The sequence below is a fragment of the Eumetopias jubatus genome, unplaced genomic scaffold (assembly GCF_037043125.1).
Source record: "Eumetopias jubatus isolate StellerSeaLion01/CBP00866 unplaced genomic scaffold, mEumJub1_p1.0 scaffold_9, whole genome shotgun sequence".
Lineage (NCBI taxonomy): Eukaryota > Metazoa > Chordata > Mammalia > Carnivora > Otariidae > Eumetopias > Eumetopias jubatus.
In genome coordinates, this window is record NW_028274815.1 from 73378546 (window position 1) to 73397345 (window position 18800).

Below are 18800 nucleotides of genomic sequence, written 5' to 3' on the forward strand. Positions count from 1 at the left end.
ATTAGATGTTATAATTGCAAAGCTGTATCTTCTGATAGGTTTTGAACTTCTTGAGTGCAAAACCAACATCTGGCCATCCACTGGACATGGTGTCTGGACCTACTCCTTGCCTAGATTGGTTTATGACAGAAGTTACCATTTTTGGTAGGATCATGTTCTCTCAATTAACTCCCTTAATACTATTTTCTACTACGTTTCTTCAAAAGCCAATCATGACATCCTCGCTTCTTTTTATAATTGTTTATTGCCTTTTCAATTAAATAGCTACTTTAAAAGGTCTCTAAGGAAAGGAAATAAATATTCTATCCATGATTAATTTTAAGCACCTTCATTTATTTGACAAAAACTTTTTAGAGCCATTATGTGCCCAGCCTTGTTCTAAGCCCAGGTCATACAGTGGTAAACAAGAGATTTCACAGAACTTATGTTATCATGGGGACAATAAGCACAAAGCAGCAAGTAAAGATTTTCATCTATACAGTTAAAGGTGCTACAAATAGAGCAATATGGAGGGCGGGGCAGATGTAACTGGAGTGGTCAGGGAAAGCCTCTCTGAGAAAGCATTGTAGAGCATCAGTGATGACACAAGGAGGCAAGCATACAAAAAGAAGGCGGCGGGATAGCCTTGCAGGTCAAAGGAAGAGCACAGAGACCCTGAGACGGGAGCAGACGGAGTCGATATAAGGAACTGAAAGGCTGTCTGTGTGGAGTAGAGGAAGTGAAGGGCAGTGGTATGAGGCTAAGTCAAAGAAGCAGACAGGGGCCAGATCTCATAGGGCTTGGAAGTTCAGGTAAAGAGTTAAATGTTTATTCTAATTGTGATAGGAAACCACCGAAGGTTTTTAAGCAGGAGTGTGATATAATTTGATTTTTTTTTAAGATTTTATTTATTTGTTTGTCAGAGAGAGAGAGAGCACAAGCAGGGGGAGTGACAGGCAGATGGAGAAGCAGGCTCCCCACCAAGCAAGGAGCCCAATGCGGGACTCAATCCCAGAACCCCGGAATCCTGACCTGAGCCGAAGGCAGACGCTTAGCCGACTGAGTCACCCAGGCATCCCTGATTTGGTTTTTAAAAGATCACTCTAACTGCATTTGGAGAATATATTCTGGGGGCAGTAGGAGAGTGGATTAGAAGGTAGACTGGTTGTTTTGGGCCAGACCAGAGATGTTGGTGGTCTGAATTAGGGAGGTGCTAAGGATGGTAAAGAGTAGTAGGTTTGGGGTATGTTTGGCAGTAGGACTGACAGGACTTACTGACGGGTTTAGTGACAGCGAGGGAAGGACATTAAAAAGGGCTCAGGCGGCTCCTGGGTGGCTCAGTCGTTGGGCGTCTGCCTTCGGCTCGGGTCGTGATCCCAGGGTCCTGGGATCGAGCCCCACATCGGGCTCCATGCTCCGCAGGAAGCCTGCTTCTCCCTCTCTCACTCCCCCTGCTTGTGTTCCCTTTCTCACTGTGTCTCTCTCTGTCAAATAAATAAATAAAAATCTTTAAAAAAAATAAAGGGGCTCAGGATTATGGTCTAAGCCATTAGGTGGATAAAAGTTCAGTTTACTGAGTTCACACAGTACCTGTGGAGGCTTTGTGCTAGGCTCTGAGAATACAAAGGCTAGTGAATAAGACAGAGACCTTGGCCTCAAAAGCTCACAGTCTAGTGGGGAGGACTGCCTCCTACCCTTGGTGGCTTCTGTAGGAGGTTTTTTTTTTTTAAGATTATATTTATTTATTTATTTAGAGAGTGAGAGGATGGGGAGGAAGAGGGAGAGGGAAAATCTCAAGCAGACTCCGCGCTGAGTGCAAAGCCCAACATGGGGCTCCATCTCAGGACTCTGAGATTATGACCTGAGCAGAAATCAAGAGTTGGACACTTAACCAACTGAGCCACCCAGGTGCCCTGCTGTAGGAGGCTTTAAGCACAATTACAGAGCTATGTATAGGTTATGAGAGGATCAAGAAGGATTTCCTAGCCCAGTCTAGCCAAACGAGCCAGGAGTCCTGCCTTCTTGGGAAGATAACTAGACTTTCTCAACACCTGTGAAATGTGTGCAGTAATCCACACTCTAGTTTAACTTAACTCTTTATAAATAAAGTATAATAGCTGTCAGCAGCATCTTTCAGGGTCTCTGCTTTGTTACTTCTTTTAAGAGGGGAGGAAAAGGGTGCCTGGGTGGCTCAGTCAGTTAGGTGTCTGCCTTCAGCTCAGGTCATGATCCCAGGGTCCTGGGATTGAGCCCTGCATCCCTTTCCCTCTGCCTGCCACTCCCCTTGCTTGTGCTCTCTCTCTCTCTGTCAAATAAATAAGTAAAATCTTTAAAAAAAAATAAGAGGAGAGAAAAGAATGCTACAGAGAAAGAGTCAGGATGCTTAAAAGAGTCAGGATGGATAGGCAAGGTACTCAGCTAATAGAATGGAAGTCAGTAGGGTCTGGGCTTCTGCTGCAGCCCTCTGCTCAAAACCTACCAACAGTATGCCCTTGGTTGAGGATGGATTCAGGGTATTTTGTTTTGTTTCACTTTAATTGCAGCTGCAACTTCTTTGAAGTTACCACATGACTCCTGAATAACTTCTCTCAAACTTTTTTTTTTTTTTTGGTTTTTATTTAATAACTTCTATTTGACCAGCTGATACATTCACATTTCAAAAATCCAAATAAGAAAGGATATAATGACAAGTCTTATCTTTTCCTGCTCCTTCACGCAGTTCTTTACCCCACCCACCTGGATAGGTAGCGATAACTATACCGATTTTTTCTGTGTATCTTCTAGTGTTTCTTCACACAGATACGAGCAGTTCTTATCTTTCTTCTCTTCCTGCTTCTTACACAAGAGGTAGCCTACTTTATCCCCTGATCTGGATCTTGTTTTCCGTCTAACAATGTATCTTGGAGATCTTTCCTACCAGTACTAGGAGAGCTTCCTCATTCTTTTAAACAGCTGCATAGTATTACACTGTAGGATCTGCCATAGTTCATTTAACTATTTCCCTATTGATGAATCCTTGGGCTGTGTCCAGTCTTTGCTACTTATTACAAACAATCCTATAGTGTATAACCCAGCACATATGTCTGCAGGTATAGCCTTAGGATAAATCCTCAAGAGTCTTATAAATCCTTTAATAAAATCTTCGAAAGGAATGTTCTGAGATAGTGTGACTAGGTTTCCAAATTAGAACCTCAGCTTTCCAGGCATTAACTCTCACATTCCATCAAGAGTAGTTCCTCATTTTTCCAGCCTGTCAATTATGCCTTTATATTTTTTCCAGTAAGGAATTTAAAAAATATTTAATCTGCATTTCCTGCAACCAACCATAGTTGGCATGCTGTTTCAAAAAAGAAGAAGAAAAAAGATTAAAATGCAGTTGAATTGTGCTCCGGTTAATGAATTGCAGGCTCTAGAAAATTTTCGATTTTTCTTCATTCAACATATAGAAGCATCTCTAGAGTGAAGTCTCAGGTGGGGATGACGGGTTAGAAGGTGAGGACTGTAGGGTGTACCCTGCCCCAGCCAGCTCATAGTGCTACCCCGTACTCAGGGCCAAATACTCCTTGGCCATTTTCATTAGCATCTCTTTTCATTTCTCTTAGTAATTCTTCATTTTCCCATAGTTGCTTTTGGAAAATAGGTTTATAGTTTTGGTGAAACAGGCTTTGGTAAGTGTGCTTTATAACCAGGCCATGTATAGTAAGTGTGCTATTTTTATATTATCCCCCCCAAAGACTTTTTCTTATTTATTATATTCCAGGTATATGAGACCAGGATGGAAAAATCCTAGGGCACTTAATTTACATGAGATGTCGGGAGAACATTTACTGATGCAGAAATATGCACAAGTGATGTGGCAGTGAAAAGTGCCATTGAAGAAAACAAATATATATATCTGAAGAAGGTACCCCAGCCATAAAATTATCTCTCCACATAGTACTTCTCTTTAGTTTGGCTCCATGTAGGTGGAGGTGTTTTGTTTTTGTCTTGTTTTATTTATTTTTTTTATAATTATAGCATGAGAGAAAGTATTAAAAATAAACCATGAAGTTGACAAGAGACAGCAAATAGCCATCCAGAAAGCCTTTCTTAGCTCTAAAGCTCTCTTCCTTGGGAATAACAAAAACTACAAATTGTAGAACTGTCTAATCTCTGTGAAGAGTGTCTAGTCCCAGCTCAAGTTGAAATTATCTTATATTTTTAATTTAATTTTATTTAAAAAAATTTTTTTAACATTTTTATGTATTTATTTGACAGGAAGAGGGAGAGCACAAGTAGGGGGAGCAGCAGAGGGAGAGGGAGAAGCAGGCTCCTTGCTGAGCATGGGAGCCTGATGTGGGGCTCGATTCCAGGACCCTGGGATTATGACCAGAGCCGAAGGCAGACACTTAACTGACTGAGCCACCCAGGCGCCCCTATCTTACATTTTTAAAATGTCTCACATAAAGATTCTACAGTCTTCCTCTGGCCATTACTTTTTTCCCCCCTTAGCTGGCAAGTCGGACTCTCTCTTTAGGATATAGTCAGAATTATTCCTCCCTCCCCTTCTTTCCCCCCTCCCTCTCCTTCCCCTTCCCCTTCCCCTCCTCCTCCTCCTTTATTTTTTATTTATTCTTCCATAAGAGAGTTAGAACAATTGTTTTTAAAAACTTCTCTTTGGATTTTGGTTGGCACTGGGCTTTCCAGGTAGACAGTTGTATCATCTGTAAATAATAGTAAATCTTATTCATATTTTTGTTCTTTTTATATCAGAATTCCTTATTGAGTGAAAAATAATACTTGCTGATATTATTTGTTCATCCAATCCCTGAGTATCTGTAGAGAACATCCATTCTGCTGACTACACTCTCCTTTTGTTCTAGGGACTATGGTCCTCCCTTACTCTCAGTCCCTGGGCTTGGGGAAAAGACTGATGTCTACACCCTCCTGCTTCAGGGGTGAAACATATGACCTTAGTCTAGGTCATCTAGTATATCCTATTCCTCTAGCCACAGTAATCCATTCTAGACCTACTAGAAAGTTGGTTCTGAATTTGAACCTAGAGGCAAGTACTCCGTGGAGTGGCTTGCAACCATATTGGGTACGTGAAGACGTTGCCTAAGAATGGAGCCAATAGCTGGGTGATGGACACTGGGGAGAGTATGTGCTATGGTGAGCACTGTGAATTGTGTAAGACTGATGAATCACAGACCTGTACCTCTGAAACAAATACTACATTATATGTTAAAAAAAAAAAGATAGTAGGAAGGGAAAGATGAAGGGGGGGAAATCGGAGGGGGAGATGAACCATGAGAGACTATGGACTCTGAGAAACAAGCGGAGGGTTTTAGAGGGGAGGGGGGGTGGAGGGATGGGTTAACCCAGTGATGGGTATTAAGGAGGGCACATATCGCATGGAGTACTGGGTGTTTTACACAAACAATGAATCATGGAACACTACATCAAAAACTAATGGTGTAATGTATGGTGACTAACATAATAAAATAAAATGAATTAAAAAAATTAAAAAAAAGAATGGAGCCAATACTGAAGATGCTGAATTTAGAAAAGAAGAGAGAGAAATCAAGCCCTAGGTCACCTGGTTTGAGCCCTAGATCAAACTTCATCTGAACCAGATCCTCTAAATTATTCAGTTACATGAACCAATAAATTTACCTTTTTAATTAAGTTAGTTTGGATTGCATTTTTCATCTTTGGCATGCAAAGGACTTTTAGTTGATGCAATGTCTTCTAACAAAATTAGGCAAATTCAACTCATGTTGTTCCCATGGTTTGACAAATTACATGATTTCCCCAGCTAATCCCCAGACTCCTCTCTTCTGTGCATGCACTTGGAGTGACTCTACCATTGCAGCATACCCGTCTAAATACCAAGCCAGAGTCCTCCCTTTCCCCCAAGGACTCCTCCAGTTCTTTGCTTAAACCCAGCCCACTGGTGAAGTTAAAGAAGGAAGGGAACAGATGGCAACCTGATTCATATTGCTCTTACAGGGAATTAAGCCAATTTATTTTGGGGGTCAGTTCCAGTTCAATTTCAGCAGTGAATGAAAGTTGTTTGAATCCCTTTCTTGTTCAGGTCTGTAATCATCTGCAGTAATCCAAAGTTCTTCACAAGGGAAAAATATTTGGGGGGGGGTTAATATTTGTTCCAGTTTGAGAAAACTACGTAACATGGAATCAAGTTGCACCTGTCTTATTAGGACTTCTGTGCTAAAAGAGGTAGCATATGGGCAGGACAGGGAGGCGATTACTAGTATACTTAATACTAAAATAATCAGCCTAGACAGCCTCCATAATAAGCAGTGTTATAAAATCTACTCCTTGGATTTGCTTTTAATATTTCCAGTCCACATCAGAACACACTTTGAAATATCATATCACATAGTATTGACCAAATTATTAAAATATAAGTTGAACATTTTTTTGAAAATTTTGCCTCCTTTAGAGGAACACATATTTTATAGGTGAAATATTTATGGTCTCTGAATTAGTGTGACATTATGCCAGTGTCTTAAGGTGCTAAAACTTAACAGTTTTCTGGAAAAATGTATTGAAGATCTAGGCTCAGCTTAGGGAATGTTGTCAATGGTATTGTAATAGCATTGTATGGTGACAGATGGTAGCTACACTTGTGGGGAGTGAAACGTAATGTATAGACTTGTTAAATCACTGTGTTGCACCCCTGAAACTAATGTAACATTGTGTGCCAACTATGCTTCAATTTTTAAAAAAAAATCTAGGCTCAGAATATTCATAGGACCATTTTTAAATTGCTTCAGGTCATCTAATGGATATGTTCTGATAGGAAGCATTTTTTGTTTCATTGCTTCCATTACATATATATTTATAGGTAAAAAATATAAATTAAATAAGTAAGTACAATTTCAAGACACAAAATGCTCAGCTTGTTCCAAAATACTTTTTGTTAGTGGGTTGTGTGCAAACAAAAAGAATGACAGATGCCATCCATATACTTTACGAAAACACCTCCTGCTTATGCATGTGTAAAGAGGACGTTGGATTTGACAAGGTGCAAAGAGATGTCTTACAGATGGTACACTTGAGGCCCATCAGGACAGGTCTTCCCAAACTAATGGGGCTGTAAAAGCAGTTGTCATATGCACATCTGTCACACCTGTTCTACAGAGAAATCCCTACTTGTAAATATGGTCTTCAAAATCAGAGCACAAGGCTGGCTGAGCTTAGTTTAGTTTTCTGTTAGTTTGAGAGAGACTATGACCACCAACATGGATGTCATACCTTTTTGTGACTCTTCTAAGACTTTTACATTTTCCCTGGCATTGTGTTATTTAAAGTTAAAGATTAAAATTCTTTTACTTAGTCCTTGAAGAAATAACCATAATTTATCTTATAACATTAAATTCATTGGCAATGTGCTTTGGAGGGAATAAATTTGTGTTCTGCAAAAGGGCTTGGATATACAGAATTTCAATGCCTCAAATGATGTAATTTTCTATAATATTTAGCCTGCCATTTTTAGTTTGGTGTTTGTATAATAGGAGATTTCGAAGAAAAAGCTAAAGAGAGGCTAATTTGCTTGGTAGTGCTTCTGTTCTTTTGTTCTTTTAGAATCTAAAATTAACCAACATCTGCAGTGTCAACAAGGACTCCATATGGCATTCAAGTTTGTACTTTTCCTAAATAATGCGTTTGAGGCAATATAATCTGAGAGGAATTCTGAGGTGATAATGAGTGGAATACCTTATATTGTATAGCACTTTATAGTTTCAAAATGGTTTAACAACTAGGACCTTTTTGATCCTCACAACAGTGTTAAGAGATAGGGGGTTCAGGTATTTCTTATTCTTGTTGAACAGATGAGAAGATGGAGGTTCAAAGTATTGAAGAGAAATGGCCATTGTCACAAACCTGGTGAGTAGCAGCATGAGAAGGCAACCCAAGCCATCTGGTATCTAATCACCCTTTCTACCATTTTACTAGGATCACGTTGTTGACAAACCATTGTTAAAATAGCATGTTTTCAAAATAATAAATCCCACAACAACTCTGTAGGAAAAATTTTAAAAATTACTAGAAACTAAATAACAAATGTGTGTTTGGTTTTCTAGAGTTTAATGCAGTTCATTTGTTCAATTAAGTTAACAGATGATTTCCACAGAAAGTCATCTATTTATTTAGCTCTTGTGATTTCCTATTTTACTTACAAAAAAGAGTTCCCACCAAAATGCTTTTTCTCCTTGTGAAATCATACCTCATAAATCTTTGTCATATCTAGAAAATCTCAAAACTTTCCCTTAAGAGATGTTACAACTGAGAGTGTTTTCTTCACAGTAATACATATTTAAGTCTACCTGAGTTTTGAAACATTTCATTTCAGTTCAAACTTCTGTGATTTTCTGCAGCAGAGCAATCATTCAGAGTTTCTGGGCTAAGAAAAAAATGTAGGTTGAAGTTAAAGAATGTACTGGAAGCATAGCTTGTGACTGAGATACAGGCATAAATTTAGTAGGAACCCATTTTTGAAAGCATAAATAATGTTATTGCCAATCCATACTTTACAGAAATTTCTAGCTAGGTAACATTACCATTTCTACTTTAAAACACAGAGAAATTCAATTGCTTCCATTTCTTGAAAGTTTGAGGCTTAAAAATTATGAATGCTGGCATTCTTGAAGAGGAACACTGTGAGTTTGTAATATCGAAGAGGCACTGGCGTTGTCTTACGTTGACAGGCAGCTATATTTCCAACAAGTGGAGACACTGGACTCTGCCGGCATAAGGAGCAGCCAGCAAGAATTTTAATCAGGATTTGGCTCAGTCTGTGCTGGTTCTGACTTCACGAAAGTGCATCTTCAGGAAGTACCTTCTACCAAGTGGATGGCAACATGCAGCGTTAGAGGTTGCTGACACCAAAGCAACCAGAGCTCACGCAAAACGTAAACTTTTGTCTCCCCATTAGTTGCCTGGATATGTCTCAAAGAACCACACACAGAAAAGCAAGATGTAAACTTCATATTATCCAAAACATTCTTGTGACTCTAATCTCCTACCTCCTCTATGTCCAGGATTAGTGGAAATACACCAGACATTTTTGAAAAGATCATCTAACCTAAGTAGGAGAGTGTTATCTTTCCGTGCACGAGCATAGTCGGGCAGCAAGCCGTGAAAAGGAGATACGGGGACAAAAGGAGGAGAGGGGCCCCATGGAACATACTTTGCCGGAAGCAAGTAATGGGGGGGAATTAGGGGGAGTTGGGGGATTTGGGTGGGAAAGCCTTAGAGAGGGGAGGGCTAAGTCACTGGCGTTGGTAGTAACTCCATCTGGCTAGTTGTGGGAATCTGGAAGGAGGGACCCAAGTGTGCCAGAGGACCAGACTCACGATGGGAGCATTCAGTTAATGTGACAGTGGAGAACTGCAGTGTAGAGGCCGGGAGAAGGCCACAGTATGAGGAAGGGAAGTGCCCAAGGGACCGTGAGGACCCCAGCTACAGTTCTTTTTGCGTATTCAATCAGATCCAGTTTTCTTCCCCCTTCCCATCTCCACACTCCTGCCCCCTCCATCCTCAACACCCCACCCCCGCCACAAGAAGAATCTGTGTTGACTGGCCCAAGTTTGTTTCACTGAGTCCTCCTTCACCCAGTGAATGATTTGTGGAGACTGGGGCTGGTAATCATTATTTAGCAGTGACTTCAGCATTAATCAATCAGAACTGGAATGATACAACTCTGCTCCCACTCAGCCCATTCACAACCACAACCTTTTTGTGCTGCAGTGAAGTAACGTGGTCCCTTGGCTATCTTGCTGCTGATTAATGGACCGTTGGAAGGGGAAGGGCCAGTACAACTCCCACAATAGGTCTAGTGCTTTTCTGCCGGACTGGCTTAAAAAAAAAAGAGTCATGTCAAACCATGTTAGCCAACACCTGTATTGTCTGTCTGAATTATAAGGCACAACAGTACATCTCGTTCTCTGCAATTCATTATTAGAAGAAAGAATATGAGGAAGTATTAGACCATGCTTGTATCATATGACATAGCTGGACAATCCTGCACACTCCTGCACTGCCCACTGGAACATGTCATTTGTGCACTGATACAGTCACGATTACTCTCAAAATCTCTCTTCCCCTCCTTGCCTGGATGCAGCTGAACAGTGACTCTCAGAGGAGGTGGGAGGACATGGCCTGGCCAGCTGATGCTAAGGACCCAAGACTTAACTACATACAAATAACTCATTAACCTGTCCCTCCCAAATCACCTGCTCCACATACATCATTGCCATGAAAGGGATCGGGTTCCCCAAAGTTGCCCTAAGGGTGTCTGTGGACTTTGACTTCCTCCCTCCACAGACACTGTTAGGATGGCCTTTTGAGGCCTTTGTGCTCCTGGGAAGCTGATTTCTCCTGTGTGCAAACATCAAGAGCCAGGAAGAATGGAACACTACATGATTTATCCCTGAATCCCTCATCCTGCTGGATATGCCCCAAGGTGGAGTTATTCTTGCTGTCACAAATAATTTAGCCCTGAGTGGATCAACATGTTTAAAAGAAGTTTCCAAATATGTCTAAAACTCTAGGTGCAGAAACACAAGTGCCAACTAACAAGAGCAATTTCAAATAGAACAGAGGTTGGAAATTAGAAAAACAAAGAAGCACAGGATATAGCAGAAGGCCAGCTCTGTCAGTAACTGGTTGTATGCTCTCAGTCATTATGCCCCTGTCCCAGTTTCCTCAACTCCAAAATAGACACTAAGATGAAAGGAATTTCGTGAGAGACACTTTTGAGAAATGTCGATTTATGTTCTCTCTCCGTATTTTTCCCTTTCCCTTTCCCATTTTGTCTGGCTTACATGTCTTTACCTCAGGAAAGACTTGGGGATTGGACTTCCAAGCTTTAGTTCCAAATAAGCCCACGAGGAGAATTTGAGGTAACTTGTATTTTCCAGACTAAAGAGATCTGTTCTCCCAGAAGCAGCAAGGATGTCATCCTACTTCTTGGCAGTACCCTCACTATGTATGCCTCGGGGAGGCTGCATCTTTGCTGAACAGCCCCTCTTTTCTAGAAACGCAGTTTGGGACTTACTCATGTGGAGTAATGATGGCAAGGGCCTCCAGAGATCCTGGTGATTCTTAAGATGCCTGGTCCCTGCCAGAGCCCTCAGCGAGTGTGTAAAAGATACTTCACACTTACCCGAGGTGGATTTCCTGTCTGCCCTACAGCACAGGGCCTCCAAGTTTAGACTGAATTACTCTAAAGACTCTTAAGGAATCATCCATGGTAAGATGGCCACTCGTTTAATTTGTGTCTCTTTATCATTTATTAAAACTAAGCCTGAACAAGTCTTTCCTTATACTGTAGGAAATCCACTTTCTTGGGGCTGAATTCACTGAGGGTTTACTTTTGCCAGCCCTCCTTATCATTGCCTTTCCTGCACCTGCCCTTGCTGGCCTCCATGTCTTCTCGTTTGGGATGTTTGACTGAGAAAGGCTGGTGGCACCTTGAAAAGCCTCATTTGCTTTCTCCCAAATCCCTGCATATTTTCTTTAAAGTCAGAAAGGAGTGTCTTTCATCCCTAAGTATACATATTTAAGTTGTCTGTGTTGCCCTGAGAAGCAACTTCAAGTAACACCATATAGCTAGAGGACCAAGTCTTTGGTCAGCTTCTCTGGGGGCCGCGTACCTTCTTGAAGTTGTTAATAAAACAAACAAAACAAAACAAATAAAAATTTTAAAGATCTTTTATGCAATTGTCTTTGTTGTTACTGCCATTGTTGGGTGAAGAGTACGTTTATTGCTTCAGGGCTGTGCCATATTTAGAAAGGGGTAGAATATCAGGGCAAGGGAAAACTTTTCAGGAAAGGGGGCAAGCTTTTGGGATACCTGAAGGCACCTATTGGACATAATCTCATGTGTGTTTTTCTCGGTAGCAGATGTAAATTGCCATGTTCTTCTAAGGCCATTTTTCTGCTATGGCTTGCTTTTCTCTTTAAATATTTTAGGAGGAAAAGTAATGTATTTTCTGTTTTGTGGTGGTGGTGATGATGATGATGATTTGTAATTTAGAGAGTATATATTCTTGATTCAGTCAAAATAATCTTTGAGTCATTTCAATACTTCACTCCAAACAGTCTTTCTCAGAACCTGAAAAACAAAGTAAAATGGTACCCCAAATATTCCCTTCCCTCTTATCTTTATAAATCCTTCATATAGCCCCAAATTGCCATTCTGGGGGTTGGGGGAGGAAGCCTCCTAAATCCGAATTACCTATGCTATTCAAAGAACTAAGTACTTTGAAAGTTCTAGAGACAATAATGCAAACATTCTTCTCAATAGAAACTACTAAAAGTAGTCATACGGTTTATCTCTTAAAGTGGAATTTTTCCTTCCATCTTAATTAAATGACAAATAAAAGGAAGTCATGCACAAGCTTTCGGAAAAAAGACTGTAATATAAGAAATGTAGTTCCAGTCAAAAAAGAAAAGAAAAGGATGTTGAAATATGGGAGCAAAATGAGGTCTTACTCAAGTAGATTCTTATGCTTTAACCAAAAGCTGGAAGAATTAACAAAAGCTCTAAAAAAAGGTAAAGGAATGCAGACAGTGGAGAAAAGCAGAGGAGTGCAGAAAATAATTAATAAGTGTATAAAGGAATAAATCAAAGTCTGGGATGATTCTTAACTAAAGTACTTGCAAATAAAATATAGATTGAAAAAATTCATTTCCAGAAAAGGTGACAAAATCAATGTGTAAAAAAAGCCCTTAGTGAACTAAGAGCCTTCAGAGACAAGGTCAGCTCACTGGAGAGGAGCTGAAACAAAGCAAAGCAGGACAGAGCAGTGCTTTCACTAAAAACCACCACGGCTTTACTCTGTCCACCCTGTGTGACATGGGGGTAGAGCTCCGGGGTAGAGTATTTGACTGCACCCTGTGTGATAGACAATGCTCTCAAAGGCAAATGTCTTGACCTTATGTGGTCTACTTCCAAAGGAAGATGAGGTTTAGTCAACCATATTAGTTACTTATTGCTGTGTAACAAACATCTCAAAACTCAGAGCTCAGAATGACAACATTGTTATCTCGAAGTTTCTTTCTGTCAGGAATCCAGGTGCAGTTTAGCTGTGTTCTCCTGCTGAGGGCCTCTGTCTTTTACAAAACTGCAATCAAGACCTCTGCTAGAGGGGCTGAGGATCCATCTCCCAGCTTACTCAGTGCCATTGGATTGAGGACCTTAGTTCCTCACTGTGTGTTGGACAGAGATTCTCAGTTTGGTGCTGTGTGTGTGCTATGTGATCCTCTCTACAGTTCCCAATGCATTGCCACTGACTTCCTTTAGAGCCAGTATGGGAGAGAATGCCAAGAGAATGTGCAAGGAAGATGGTAGTCAGTCTTTTGTAATCTAGTCTCGGAACTGACTCTTGCAGTAATTTATTTATTAGAATCAAGTCACTAAGACCAGGTCACACTCAAGGGGAGGGGAATACCAGGAAGCAGTATCATTGGGAGCCATCTTAAGAGCTGTCAACCACTTTAACTTAGTTTATTCTTCCCTTAATTTTATAGCATAGAAATAAGAGGATGTCATCTTCAGGACCAAAAATACATTCTTTGGAGAAAAGTGCTCCAGAAATCTGTATGTCCGTGGTCTCTTTTATTTCTCAGCAAATGGCTTTATTTGTTTACATCATTTATATGGCAATAAATAGCCCAGATGATCTTAGCCAATAGGCAAACTATTTGAATAAATGAAGGAAATATTCATTTACATGTTTCATTGGGATGTAAGCTCTATGAGGGCAGGGGTTTTATCTGTCTTGTTCTCTGTTGTATCCCCAGTGCATATCACAGGGGCTTAACATATAGTTTTCAACAAATAATTGTTGGATGAATGGCTTCAAGTGTACTTACCATGGATCTGTTATGATATATCAGGCACTTGACTTCACTTGTTTAGAAACTGAGCATCAGAAATACTTGCATTTGTACCCAAGAGTGGAAAGAAGAGATTTTTATCCCTTGGGATTTCCAAAAGCAGCCCCAGTCAGTGACCATCTTTGTTCACAATTCAGAGAGTCAACTGAAAGAAAGGCCCACTCCATTTTCTCATAAAGGGAGAATGTGGCCTTTTCTTGTTAACAGGTCTTACTTGTGGCCTATCACTCATTGTTTGAGATGATAATAAAGGACCAATGTTTAAAAAACTTAAACTAGGTTTTAAAAAAAATCATGAAAATAAAATATGCACATACTTTAAAAACATATAAAAGCATATAAAATGACAAATTCTCACCCTTTGATTCCATCCCTCATCCCACTCAACTTCAAAAGTAAGGAGTTTAACTATTTCTTAAATATTATTACAAGTATTTTCAACACAAATACAATGTGTGTGTGTGTGTGTGTGTGTGTGTGTGTGCATGTGCATATAAATATGGGATCATCATAATATTGTTCTACACCTTGCCTTTTTTTCACTTAGTGATATGTCTGGGAACCTATATAGACCTATCTTAATTTTTTTCTTGGCTGCATAATATTCCACTGTAGGGATGTGCCATAATTTATTCAATGAGTCCCTACCTAATAGATATTCATTTCCACCACCACCCCAAACTTTTTACCTACTAGAAACAGTGCTGCAATGGACATATCTATAAATATATCTTTGCATATTTTGGTGAGTTTATCTTAAAGACAAATTCCTAGCAGTGGAATTGCTAGGCCAAAAGATATGTGCATTTAAAATATTTAAAGCCTCTTTTTATTATGAAATAAATCACAAATACAGAAAACCAAACCAGTTACAGAGCTTAATGGATTGTTATAAGACAAGTACCCTTTTAACTATCACCCAGATCAAGAAACAGACTGTCACCCACATCAGGAGCCCTCCAAATGGTCTGTGATCACAACTGCCTCCCTCTCTGAAACTAACTGTGGTACTGACTTCTGTAGAAATAACTTTCTTCTATTTTTTTTTATGGCTTTACTACCCAAGTGGCATCCATAAACATGATACTTTAATTTTGCCTATTTAAAAAAAAAAAACCTGATATGTCTTCTATACGTCTTTAAATTTGCAGTTTTTGCCTCCAAACTTTTCTTTTCCATACAATTTCTCTATTGAATAACTCAGCATTTGACCAGTGGAGTTTCCTACAGTCTGGATGTTGCCAACTATGTACTCTTTATGTAGTTCAGCATGTTCCCCTGTCCTCCATCTTCCTGCAAACTGATGGCTGGATTTGGAGGCTTGATGAGACTCAGGTTTGATTCCTTTGGCAAGATGATGAGTGGTACATCAGGAGCTACATAATGGCTAGTTGTCTCTCTGTGACTTTAGCAATTACTGATGTTCAGTGCTTAGATCCATTCATTTATTGTGGGCTGCAGAATATTCTAATTATGTTATTTCTTTTTCACTTACTAGTTAGAATATTTATGGAAGACATTTCCTCTCTTCTATTATTTGCTTGTACCCAGTGGTATAATTCAGATAGGAAAAGCAAAGTTCTTTCCCATTACTTACCAGTTTCCAAGATAATGAATGTTCTCTACCATTATCCTACAAAGGTGACTTTTTATTTTAGTTATCATGAATTCATGTGTTCATACATGTCTTCAGCTTATCTTACGGGTTTCAAGTCATTGCAATCATTATCTTTACTGCAGCTCAATTTGTTCCATCTTTGGCCAGTGAGAGCCTATTCCATCTGTACTTGAATCCTTTTAATATAGCCCTAGTGGTCTTTGATAGCTTCCTTGCTGTCTGATATGACAAGATACTCTAGCCTCATTTTGTATGTCTATTGCCCCAGACTTGGAATCTGCCATTTCTCCAACAAGCCCGGTTTTTTTGTTTTTGTTTTTTAAAGCAGGAAATGGTATTTCAAAACCACAGTCTAGGCACAAATTGTATTCATCATTACTGTGTTGGTCCCAGTTTCTAAGATTTTTCAGTGGACAGAGCTAGGAAATAGCTGTATGGTTTTTTTTGTTTAAGATTTATTTATTTATTTCAGAGTTGGGGGAGGGGCAGAGGGAGAGAGAATCTCAAGCAGACTCCCTGCTGAGTGCAGAGCCCAATGAGGGGCTTGATCCCACAACCCTGAGATCATGACCCAAGCCGAAATTAAGAGTCAGACACTCAACCTACTGAGCCACCTACACACCCCAACAGCTGTATGTTTTTAAAGATAACATACTTCATGAGCTTATTTAGATGATTCCAATTTGAATTTAGTACCATAGGTTTTTACAAACATAAGAGGCTCAGAACAATAGTACTAGTACTACCACCACCAATATGATCACCAGAAGTTACATTAAAAAAAAAGTCAGTCTTTCTTTTTATTTATTTATTTTAAGTAAGCTCTACTCCTAATGTGGGGCTTGAACTCAGGACCCTAAGGTAAAGAGCTGCATGCTCCATGGACTGAGCCAGTCAGGAACATCCAAAGTTACATTTTTTTCATTCGCTCTTTGCTTTTGCCTCTGTTGTATATCTACATTGTCAGAATATATAGCCATTGCATACAATACTCACTCCCATTTACCCCTCACTTAAACTTGATTCTTCAAGTAGCTAAGTATTTAACACTTACCACTACTCTTGGTACTGATATGTCTCCAGTCAGTCTGGGGCTTGTTTACTAGTAGATACACAGGAAGTGTTCACAGGAACAATATCTCCTGAGTTCTTACATGGCCATAACACTTTGTGTCCTTTGTACCTGAAAGTCAGTTTTTCTAGATATAAAATCATCCTCTCACATTTAATTATGAATCTTAAATACATTACTCCATTTCTTTGGACATTAGTATTGCTGAAACATCTGATGTTAACCTAATTTTCTTTCCCTTGTAAGTCATTGTCTTTGAAAAACTGTATGTCCAAAGAGCTTTTTCTCTTTAAAATTCAGTAACTGTTAGAATATGTCTTGGTTCATCATTCTGAATCAATATGCTCAGGTACATGGTATATTTTTTTTATATGTAGTTCTATATATTTTTTTCTTTTTTAATTTCAAGAAAGTTCCTTGAATATTTCAAAAAGAAATATTTGTTCTTTGGGTCTCTTCTCCAGGGACTCCCATTATTGTATGTTGGGTCTTCTTTGTCTACTGCCAATATTGGTCACTTTCTCTTGAACCTTTTTCTTTTTCTCTTCATTTCATATAGATTTTAGAGATTTTTCCCCTCATTTTTACCTTATACTCATTTTAAGGTATTATTTGTTATATTTATTGGCTATTGTGTTCCTTGTAATTTCATTTTTACTTCTTTTTTTTAAATTTCAAGTTTTTATTTAAATTCTAATTAGTTAGCATATAGTGTAATATTAGTCTCCAGAGTAGAATTTAGTGATTCATCCCTTACATATAATACCCATTGCTCATCATAAGTGCCCTCCTTAATGCCCATCCCCCATCTAGCCCATCCCCCACCCACCTCCCCTCCAGCAACCCTCAGTTTGTTCTTTGTAGTTAAGAGTCTCTTATGGTTTGCCTCCCTCTTTTTTTTCCCTTTCCCCTATGTTCATCTGTTTTGTTTCTTAAATTCCACATATAAATGACATCATGTGGTATTTGCCTTTTTCTGACTGACTTATTTTGCTAAGTATTATATATTCTAGCTCCATCCATGTCTTTGCAAATGGCAAGATTTCGTTCTTTTTGATGGCTGAGTAGTATTCCACTGTGTGTGTGTGTGTGTGTGTATGTGTGTGTGTGTGTGTGTGTGTGTGTGTGTATACATACACCAGTTCTTTATCTATTCATCAGTCAATGGACATTTGGGTTCTTTCCATTTTTGGTTATTGCTGATAATGCTGCTATAAACATTGGGGTACATGTGCCCCTTCCAATCAGTATCTTTGTATCCTTTGGATAAATACCTAGTAGTGCAATTGCTGTGTTGTAAGGTAGTTCTATTTTTAACTTTTTGAGGAGCCTCCATACTGTTTTCCACAGTGGCTGCACCAGTTTGCATTCCCACCAACAGTGTAAGAGAGTTCCCCTTTCTCTGCATCCTTACCAACATCTCTTGTTTCTTGTGTTGTTAATTTTAGCTATTCTGACAGGTGTGAGGTGGTATCTCATTGTAGTTTTGATTTGTATTTCCCTGATGATGAGTGACGTTGAACATCTCTTCATGTATGTTAGCCATCTATATGTCTTCTTTGTAAAAATGTCTATTCATGTCTTCTGCCCATTTCTTAATGGATTGTTTGTTTTTTGGGGTGTTGAGTTTGGTAAGTTCTTTATAGATTTTGGATACTACCCCTTTATCAGATATGTCATTTGCAAATATCTTCTCCCATTCTGTAGGTTGCCTTTTCGTTTTGTTGATTGTGTCCTTCACTGTGCTTTTTATCTTGATGAAGTCCCAATAGTTCATTTTTGCTTTTGTTTCTCTTGCCTCTGGAGATGTGTCTAGTAAAAAGTTGCTATGGCCAATGTCAAAGAAGTTACTGCCTGCGCTCTCTTCTAGGATTTTTATGGTTTCCTGTCTCACATTTAGGTCTTTCATCCATTTTGAATTTATTTTTGTGTATGGTGTGAGAAAGTCATCCAGTTTCATTCTTCTGCATGTGGCTGTCCAGTTTTCCCAACACCATTTGTTGAAGAGACTGTCTTTTTTCCATTGGATATTCTTTGCTGCTTTGTCTGAGATTAGTTGACCATATAGTTGTGGGTCCATTTCTGGATTTTCTCTTCTGTTCTATTCATCTATTTGTCTGTTTTTGTGCCAGTACCATCCTCTCTTGATGACTATGGCTTTGTAATAATACTTGAAGTCCGGAATTGTGATACTACCAGCTTTGCTTTTCTTTTTTCTTT

At 39.3% G+C, this 18800-nt stretch overlaps 1 long non-coding RNA gene across 2 annotated transcripts in view; it reads left to right on the forward strand.

Annotated features, from left to right (window-relative positions):
• LOC148163559 (uncharacterized) overlaps nt 1-18800 on the forward strand; it is a 50548-nt gene that overhangs the window by 5262 nt on the left and 26486 nt on the right. Inside the window, exon 1 of one of the 2 annotated variants that reach the window (XR_015768961.1) lies at nt 7763-7872. The exons of the other annotated variant lie outside the window; for it this stretch is intronic. This is a non-coding gene — a long non-coding RNA (uncharacterized LOC148163559). Of the gene's footprint in view, nt 1-7762; nt 7873-18800 lie in introns of those variants that run through there. 2 annotated transcript variants of the gene reach the window in all.